This window comes from Hypomesus transpacificus, chromosome 9 (genome assembly GCF_021917145.1).
Source record: "Hypomesus transpacificus isolate Combined female chromosome 9, fHypTra1, whole genome shotgun sequence".
NCBI lineage: Eukaryota > Metazoa > Chordata > Actinopteri > Osmeriformes > Osmeridae > Hypomesus > Hypomesus transpacificus.
The window spans coordinates 18,286,907-18,295,187 of NC_061068.1; positions in this window are offsets into that span (position 1 = coordinate 18,286,907).

Below are 8,281 nucleotides of genomic sequence, written 5' to 3' on the forward strand. Positions count from 1 at the left end.
TGTCTCGCACTACTCTCTCACGTCTTAAAGCGCGTTCATTATACAATCTATAAATTAGACGCGCCATTGTATAGGCTACTTGTTGTTTTAGCTGCACTCAACGGTTTTGTGAAAATTAGCCTACTATAGAAACCAACACAGAAAACGTTCTGTTTTAACATAAGACTCCTCTCCACAGGGCGTAACATTTAGGACTAGACTTAGGGAAAAAGCAGCTTAAGTCAGCGTGGTGCAACAGGCGCAACATCATTTTAGACATAGAACGTTGAGTTACGCCAGTCGACTGGTCCTAAATCCTGTTGGTGCAACCCGCTCCAGGACTCAGCGTCTTTTCACATGCTTGAGATCCCGCCAATAGGGTCCAATTGCAGTGTTCCCTCCTCAGGCCCCTCTAAACCGGAACTCTCTCCTCAGGCCCCTGAAGCCGGAACTCTCTCCTCAGGCCCCTTTTTTCATGTGTATCCGAGGTATTAGCGCCACCGCTGGTCGGAGGATACAGTAGGCTATTTATATTAATAGGCTAACTTACATTGAACTTCGGTTTTAGCATAAGTCAATAGTGTTTAACATAGCGGAAATTAGCATTGCGGCGAGCATTACGTATTGCTAACATTACGAACATGATCACTGTTCTGCCCCTGGCAAGCATAGAAAATAGGTTTGGCAGTTTAGCGCCACATTTGGTGGGTGTTAATTTAGAACCCTGTACGTAACGCTAGCCGCAATGCTAATTTCCGCTATGTTAAACACTATTGACTTATGCTAAAACCGAAGTTCAATGTAAGTTAGCCTATTAATATAAATAGCCTACTGTATCCTCCGACCAGCGGTGGCGCTAATACCTCGGATACACATGAAAAAAGGGGCCTGAGGAGAGAGTTCCGGCTTCAGGGGCCTGAGGAGAGAGTTCCGGTTTAGAGGGGCCTGAGGAGGGAGCACTGCATTTGGACCCTTCTCGATCCCGCCGCCCTCCCTCCCAGGTCGTGACCTGGGGCCTCATGTATAAACGTTGCGTACGCACAAAAAGCTTGCGTACGCTGGTTTTCACGCACACTTTGTGATGTATAAAGATTTACTTGACGTGATAATGTGCGGGTCGTCACGGAAAGTTTTGAGCAGACGTGAGAATGTGCGGACCGTCCGCAGAGTCTTGTCTGGCTCTGTAACATGGCGAATTCTAATTGAAAAGTGCAGAAACTCACCAAACATTACAAAATAAAGTTTCCACTACTACGGTTATGATATTGACTATTCAAAAAACAAACAAAAAAATATAGCTGCAAGCAGCGATGCGGGTTCCTCCGCAAAATATTATAAACATATACACTGCACAAGATCGAGACTTTTGACAACAAGAGAGCAAAACGACTTCATGTTTGGCCACCGTTCATTCCAGATTCTCAGTCAATGCACAACTAACTGAAATCATGTGGTCAACTGGGCAAGACAGCTTTCATATTCAGCTTCTTGCAAGAAGAGCCTGTATCAGTTCAGCAGCCGACTCTCTAGTCCGATTAAACTATACAACATACACAATCAGGGTGACCAACAAGATTATATTAACTAACCAACAAAAACATTACAAACATCTAAATGAACAAACACAACAAGTGAAATCCCTCGCAAAGCTGTTGTAACCAAACTATTTTCCACAAGTCTTTGCATTTTTGGACATGCCGCACTGCATGCTGGGTACCCAAGGGTGCTGACGCTGATTATCTGGCTGTGCTCCGACTGCGTGATATGAGTATTAGTTTTTTGTCAGCTTTGGGACAAAGGTTAAGAAAGGTTTGACATTTCAAGGTTAAATTGCATGAAATTGTGCATGGTATTTCAGAATGATGTCTGCCTGTTTAACTAAACAAGTAATCAAAATTATGACAGGCCAAAAGACTGTGCCTGGATTCGAACCTGTGGCATTATGCTTTGCAGTACAACGCTTCAACCCATTGAGCTACCCGCAAGGCTGAGAAATTCAGATCAGTTTCTGTCCCCCCCCAAAAAAGATGTATATCCTGTAGCATGGCTTGTTTGATTCGGCCAAAGCTTAAACAGCTGTAATTCAATGATTTTTTGACATATCAAGGTGAAATTGCGCATGGTACTTCAGAACGATGTCATCCTGTTTAACTAAACATGTATTCAAATTTAAGACAGATTCAGTGTTGCTGGATTTGAACCTACGACCTTGTACTTTGCAGGTCACCGTTCCAGCTCGTTGAGCTATTCTCAGTGTTGAGTATTGGCATGTTCAGTTACTGAACAAAAAAAAGCTGTTTCTCCAATGGCAAGCATTGTCAGATATGGTCCAAGTTCAAACAGCTGTAATTCAGTCATATTTTGACATATCAAGGTGAAATTGTTTATGGTACTTCATGGGCGTGTCACCTTAAAGCCTATTAGGTTTGAAAACCCATCATTTAAAATGAACTTTGATTTAGTGACACAAACATATTGAGGCAATGTGGAAATTTACATAAATACACCCCTTTCAGCTATTTAGTATATTATTCAATTGCTATAAGTAACGTTTTTAAATACGTCAATGATACATATCTGTACAAAATCTCAAGTTAATTAGACCTTTGGTTCAAGAGAAGAGGAATTTTGAAGGTTTTCCCAAATTATCACTGTACAGGAAAATCGATCAGGCGGACCTTATGGCTCCTTGAGGCTTTTTTGGTAGCCATGAGAAATAAGACATGCACACCAGGTTTCAGAAGAATTGGAGCAATGGGGTGGAAATGCTATCACTTTGAAAATCGGACATTTGGGCGCTTCCTGTGGCGCCCCCTATGGTCTGATGTGGGCCAGTCTGTGTTTGGGCCGTAGTTGTGGCATGTTGTATCAATATGCCAAATTTCAAAACTTTTTACCAATGTGTTCATGAGATAAATTACTAGAATAATAATAATAATACCAACAAACACAATAGGGTCCTCCTGACGGAGGAACCCTAATAATAATACCAACAAACACAATAGGGTCCTCCTGACGGAGGAACCCTAACAAAAGTTTGATCATTAATGTGGATGATCACATCAAAATGCCAAAACCCAAAATGGGAAATATTATATAGACTTCTGTTTAATCCGCCACCACTTAATAACTTCTGTTAAACTTGAGGCTGTCAAACGAACGACAAAATAACTCAGGAAATGCATGCTGTTACCTAACCCTACACGCTAACCCTATAGCTGCCATGCTGTTATGATGCGCCACCACTCGTTTCTTAATTTTAAGTTTTATATCGGACCATTTCTTCTTAATTTCTGCCATTGTCCGGTTCTCTGAACCCTAAGCATAGATGGCCCTATAATAATAATAATAATTGTATTTGTAATGCACTTTACCTTTAGCTAAATCTCAAAGTGCTACAGGTTAAAAACAAGAAAGGGCGCAAATAGTGATAGGTTTCCACTCCACCGACTTTCTTTTGTCGCTAATACCTGATGGCAGGCCGCCAAACAGGACACATTTTCTCGCCCCCACCTTGTTGTCAGAACCTCGATCTCACAGCAGGGGCATTGCCAGAATAATATTTTTGGGTAGGCCTAGAAAAATATGGATAGGCATCTTTTCAGGGTCTGAAAAGTCTATTTATAGTCTATTTGCATATTCATTTATGGGAGGATGCAAGGCGGGGTCAGTGGCTCGTTCACGTGCGGTCAATCTCACGATGATTGTGATTTATAACGGAAAGGTGCGCAGGACCTGGCGTAGGCCTACGACCGGTTTTATACATGTGAATATTTCTGTGCGTAGGTACTTTTCGAGTTTTGGACGTACGCCATCTTCTGGTATGAAAGCTGCGCAATCCTTTATACATGAGACCCCTGGAAGTCGAAAAAGACGATAAGTTGTCGCTGCTGGGAGCTGGCCCGGCAGAAACAAACAACGCAAGCCATTAGCGCCGTTTGGTTTGCAGTACTCCTATTGTCACCATGCACGAAATGTAGAGGGGCGTAGGGTCCCACCTTGCTCTCCGTTCGCCGTCTTTCTCGAAATGTTGATGTTGTTGGTAGTGGTGAAGAGGTCAAGCGGAAAGTTCTAGTTGTAATGAAAACAGCGCCACGTATCGTACTGGGATGACATGCTTTCGGCCAATGATTCGGCTTATTCACAGGATAATAGCAGTTGCCCCAAAAATTAGCATTATGCGAATAAAGCTAGATTCGAATTGATACCATCATGGAAACGTACTGACTTGTAATCCTTAGATAGACCAGTATCTGCTGTGTGTTGGTTGGTTCCCTGATGTTAAAATAAACTCAGCAGAAACTCAATAGAAGAATATTGCAGGGGATTTTGGCCATTTTTGGGGGCCGCTACCCACACGGTTAGGTGTTGCTCATTCCACGAATGCACAATCCTTACAAGTTGTATGTACTTCATTGTAAAGGTGACTAATCAGGCTTTCCATCGATAAAAAATACAATACCAATTGGTATTATTGAAGGGGAGGAATAATCGACCAAAATAAAGTTTTCGAACTTTTTTTGAGGTGTGTTAATTGAAAAACAGTATTTGTAAAATGGCCACAGAGGTACGCTGACTTCAATGTTCTTTTTTTGTCTTGTTCCACTGTCACAACCAGTGTTGGGTGTAACGCGTTACTGTAATTGAATTAGCCTACTTATTGAAGGACTGAATATCTTTGTGTCTAATCCAATATGTAATGATGGTAATCAATGACACAAATATGTGTTCTAGAAAGAGTGGTCTGGAGTCGCAGAGGTCCGATAATATCAGCTTTAATGCAGCAGTTGGAAATCAACAAGTACAGAGCTCTGGGGTTGTCTACATTTTCCTACCCGCAACAGAGTTTGGGCTGGTTCACGAAGTCCAACTGGCTATCTGTCCCTGCCCCAGCATATATTATACAGTGCAATTGAAACAGAAACATTAAAAAAAGGGTTGAGCTTGTTCTCTCGTGTATCAGGGAGTTTGTTCTTCCCCACGCATCCCACCTGCTCGGGTGCTGTCTCAGCCCGGTTTCAAGGTTGCTTCTGAAATGGAGAGATAACGACACAAAATACAGCCTGTTTCCCACACCCTGTGTAAGACACAATGTTTAAGCCTGAGCACACGTCTAAATTCATAAGACATCAATTTAATAAGCACAATACATAACTTTAATACATGCATCCTTTATAAAGTTGTGCGAGCATTGTTCCCGTTGCTATATTCACTAGGGCACAGTGCCCGTGATGCAGCTAATGATAACAGTTCTCGAATTTTATTGTCATGTAGGCTATTATAAATTCTTTATTATCCACTGAAAAAGTTAAGTAAGGGATTACTGTTAATTTTTAAGTAATTTAATTACAGTTACTTGTAATGTACTTGCGTTACATACTGTAAATTAGTCTAACAATTCTGTATAAATCAATATTTAATTTTAATCTAAATGTATCGATTAAAAGTGCTGCCTCTTTAAAATCGTTAGCTGTAGCTGTACGTAAGATGTGAGTTTGCTGCATAAGCGCGGGCTCTAGCGGTTTGAAGATGTCGGACTCGGCCGAAGCTAGTATCCCTAGCTGTTTTAGCAAATGGAAATATTCCAAATACTTCACTTTTTGTCAAAAGTTGACAAGAACATTCATGTTAATTGCTATCTATGTCCTGGGCTCTCTGCCAAAACTCTCTGCGGCTGCGGCTAGTACCAGTAATCTCCTGAAGCACCTCACAAAGCAGCTTCGAAGAACACTATTGAGTGATCCATGTTCATCAACAGATACTACCTCAGCAACACCTATTAAGCAGGCAAAACTTTCTTTCACATCGCCAGTGCAGAAAGTGTCTGAAAGTGAGCTTAAAAAGATGATTGCAGGCTACACAGTGGAAGAGATGCTACCGCTGCGTACTGTTGAATCTCCATACTTTAGGCGCATAAAGTACCTGTGTGTAGCAAAAAAGCAGCCCTACCTGATCGAAAAACGTTTGCCTCGTACCTAGATAAGTGTAACACCGACATGGAAACAGAGCTTAAAATGACATTTGAGAGTTTGGAATATATTTCCACAACTGCCGACATTTGGACGAGCCATAACAAACGTTTTCTCGGAATGACTGCACATTGGATTGATCCAATTTATTTTCTACGTGGACATGCAGCATTAGCTTGTAAAAAAGTTAAAGGGAGACACGTATGATATCATCGCCAATGAAATCAAGCAAGTCCATTCAGCATATGGACTTAACTCTAAAGTGACAGCAACTGTGACAGATAACGGGTCCAATTTTGTCAAAGCTTTTAGAATGTTCCAACAATCAGATTGTGATGAGGAGTCAGAGGAGTCAGAGGAAGAGGTGACAATTTACTGACGTTTAGCAGTCTCTCTCCACAGACTCAGATGGACAGTTTTCTCTCCCTCCTCACTTAAGGTGTGCATCACACACACTAAACTTAATCTGTCATGATGTTGAGAAATGGCTAAAAGAAAACGAGTCCAAAGTCATCTAGAAAAATGCAATTTCAAAGTGTTCTGCATTGTGGACAAAAGCAAACCGTTCTTCTGTGGCTTCAGAGTTAGTAGAGAATTTTTTCAAGAAAAAGCTCATTGTGACAACTTCAACACGATGGAATTCCGTTCACGACGCCCTGTCCAGGATCACTGACATTCCAGTTGCTGAGTTAAATACTGTTTGCACTCAGTTTGGAATAAAATGCTTCTCTGATAGGGAGTATCTGTTCCTAAAGGAATATGGCAATGTGTTGAAGCCACTCACTGTAGCCCTAGACATACTGCAAGGAGAAGATAACTGCTATTTTGGAACTCTTCTTCCAACTCTGGAGATTCTAATGTCCAGGACGCTGGCACTGCGGGATGATTTTAGGATGACAGCATCTCTCCCTGATGTCATCGTTCAGGTAATCTGAGATTTATATAGATTGCTAAATTCTTGGTTATTATCTATTGGTACTTATTCTTGGTATATTATCTTTCATACTCCTGTATAAAGTGAAGTGTCTGATGTATTTTTTTCTCCCTTTTTTCCCTTCATAGGCAATCAAGGTACGCTTTTCCTCTATGATGGACAACAAAGAAGCTCTCCTGGCTGCAGTCACTTAACCCAAATTTAAGTTACGCTGGATCAGAGAAGAAGAGAAAAAAGACATGGTTAGGGCAATGCTTACAACAGAGTGCCGTGGGTTGCCCCTTGAAGACCAACAGCATAATGATCAACATGACAAGAAGCCTGCTGACTCCACTGATGACTTTTTATCATTTGAGGAGGAGGATTGTGCCTACTCTGCTGAAACAGAGGTCATGGAATATCTGAAATCTGCAGGGTCTGAGGTGGGTGTTCTTAGACAGTTTCCCAGGATCAAGGTCATTTCAGTGAGGTAAAACACAGCCACACCATCAAGCGCACCAGTGGAAAGGCTTTTCAGTCTGGGCAATCTTGTGCTCACCCCCAGAAGGAACAGACTGTCAAGCAAACGTTTTGAGAGTCTTACATTAATGAGATACAACCACTTTTTCAAAAATGAGGCAGGGCTGTCGGCTGAGCAGTAGAAATGAATTTAGTAGAAATAGTGGAAATAGTTTATTTGGCTGAAAAACATATGTTATCATACAGTATGTATGATCCAAAAAAAATCTGAAATTACTACAGTATTATGTATCCAAAAACTAAATGTAAATGTCTGAAATATGGTGCTCATTGCTTTGAAAAATGTAAAATTTACAGCTTGATATTTTACAGAGTAATTCTATTTTGTGTAATTTGTATATTTTGTACTTACATTTATTTTATTCATGAATTTTGCAGAGTCATATTTTTTTTGTTATTCAGATATTTTTTCATAGGAATTCTGTTCATTCATCAGCTTGATGTAATGTTTAACTTATATTTCCATTTAGCAGACGCTCTTATCCAGAGCGACTTACAGTAAGTACAGGGACATTCCCCCCGAGGCAAGTAGGGTGAAGTGCCTTGTCGTCATTTTGGCACGGCATCGATCCGACAACCTTCTGATTACTAGCCTGACTCCCTCACCGCTCAGCCATCTGACTCCCCTAACTTAAAGTTAAGCTCTTGTTATGCACATATTATTTGGTAACTAAAGAGTAAAGAAAGATATGTTTGTTACGAAAATGTATGTAAGTATTAATAGGCTATGTTTTAAAAAGCTAAGATGTTTTAAAAAGCTAAAAGGCTAAACTATTCAAAATTTGACTCGTATTTAATTATTTCCTTTCTGTTGTCTATCCGGTCAAGGTTTATAGGAATTGTAAGAAGTAATAAATTACATTACTTATCGAGTAATTAA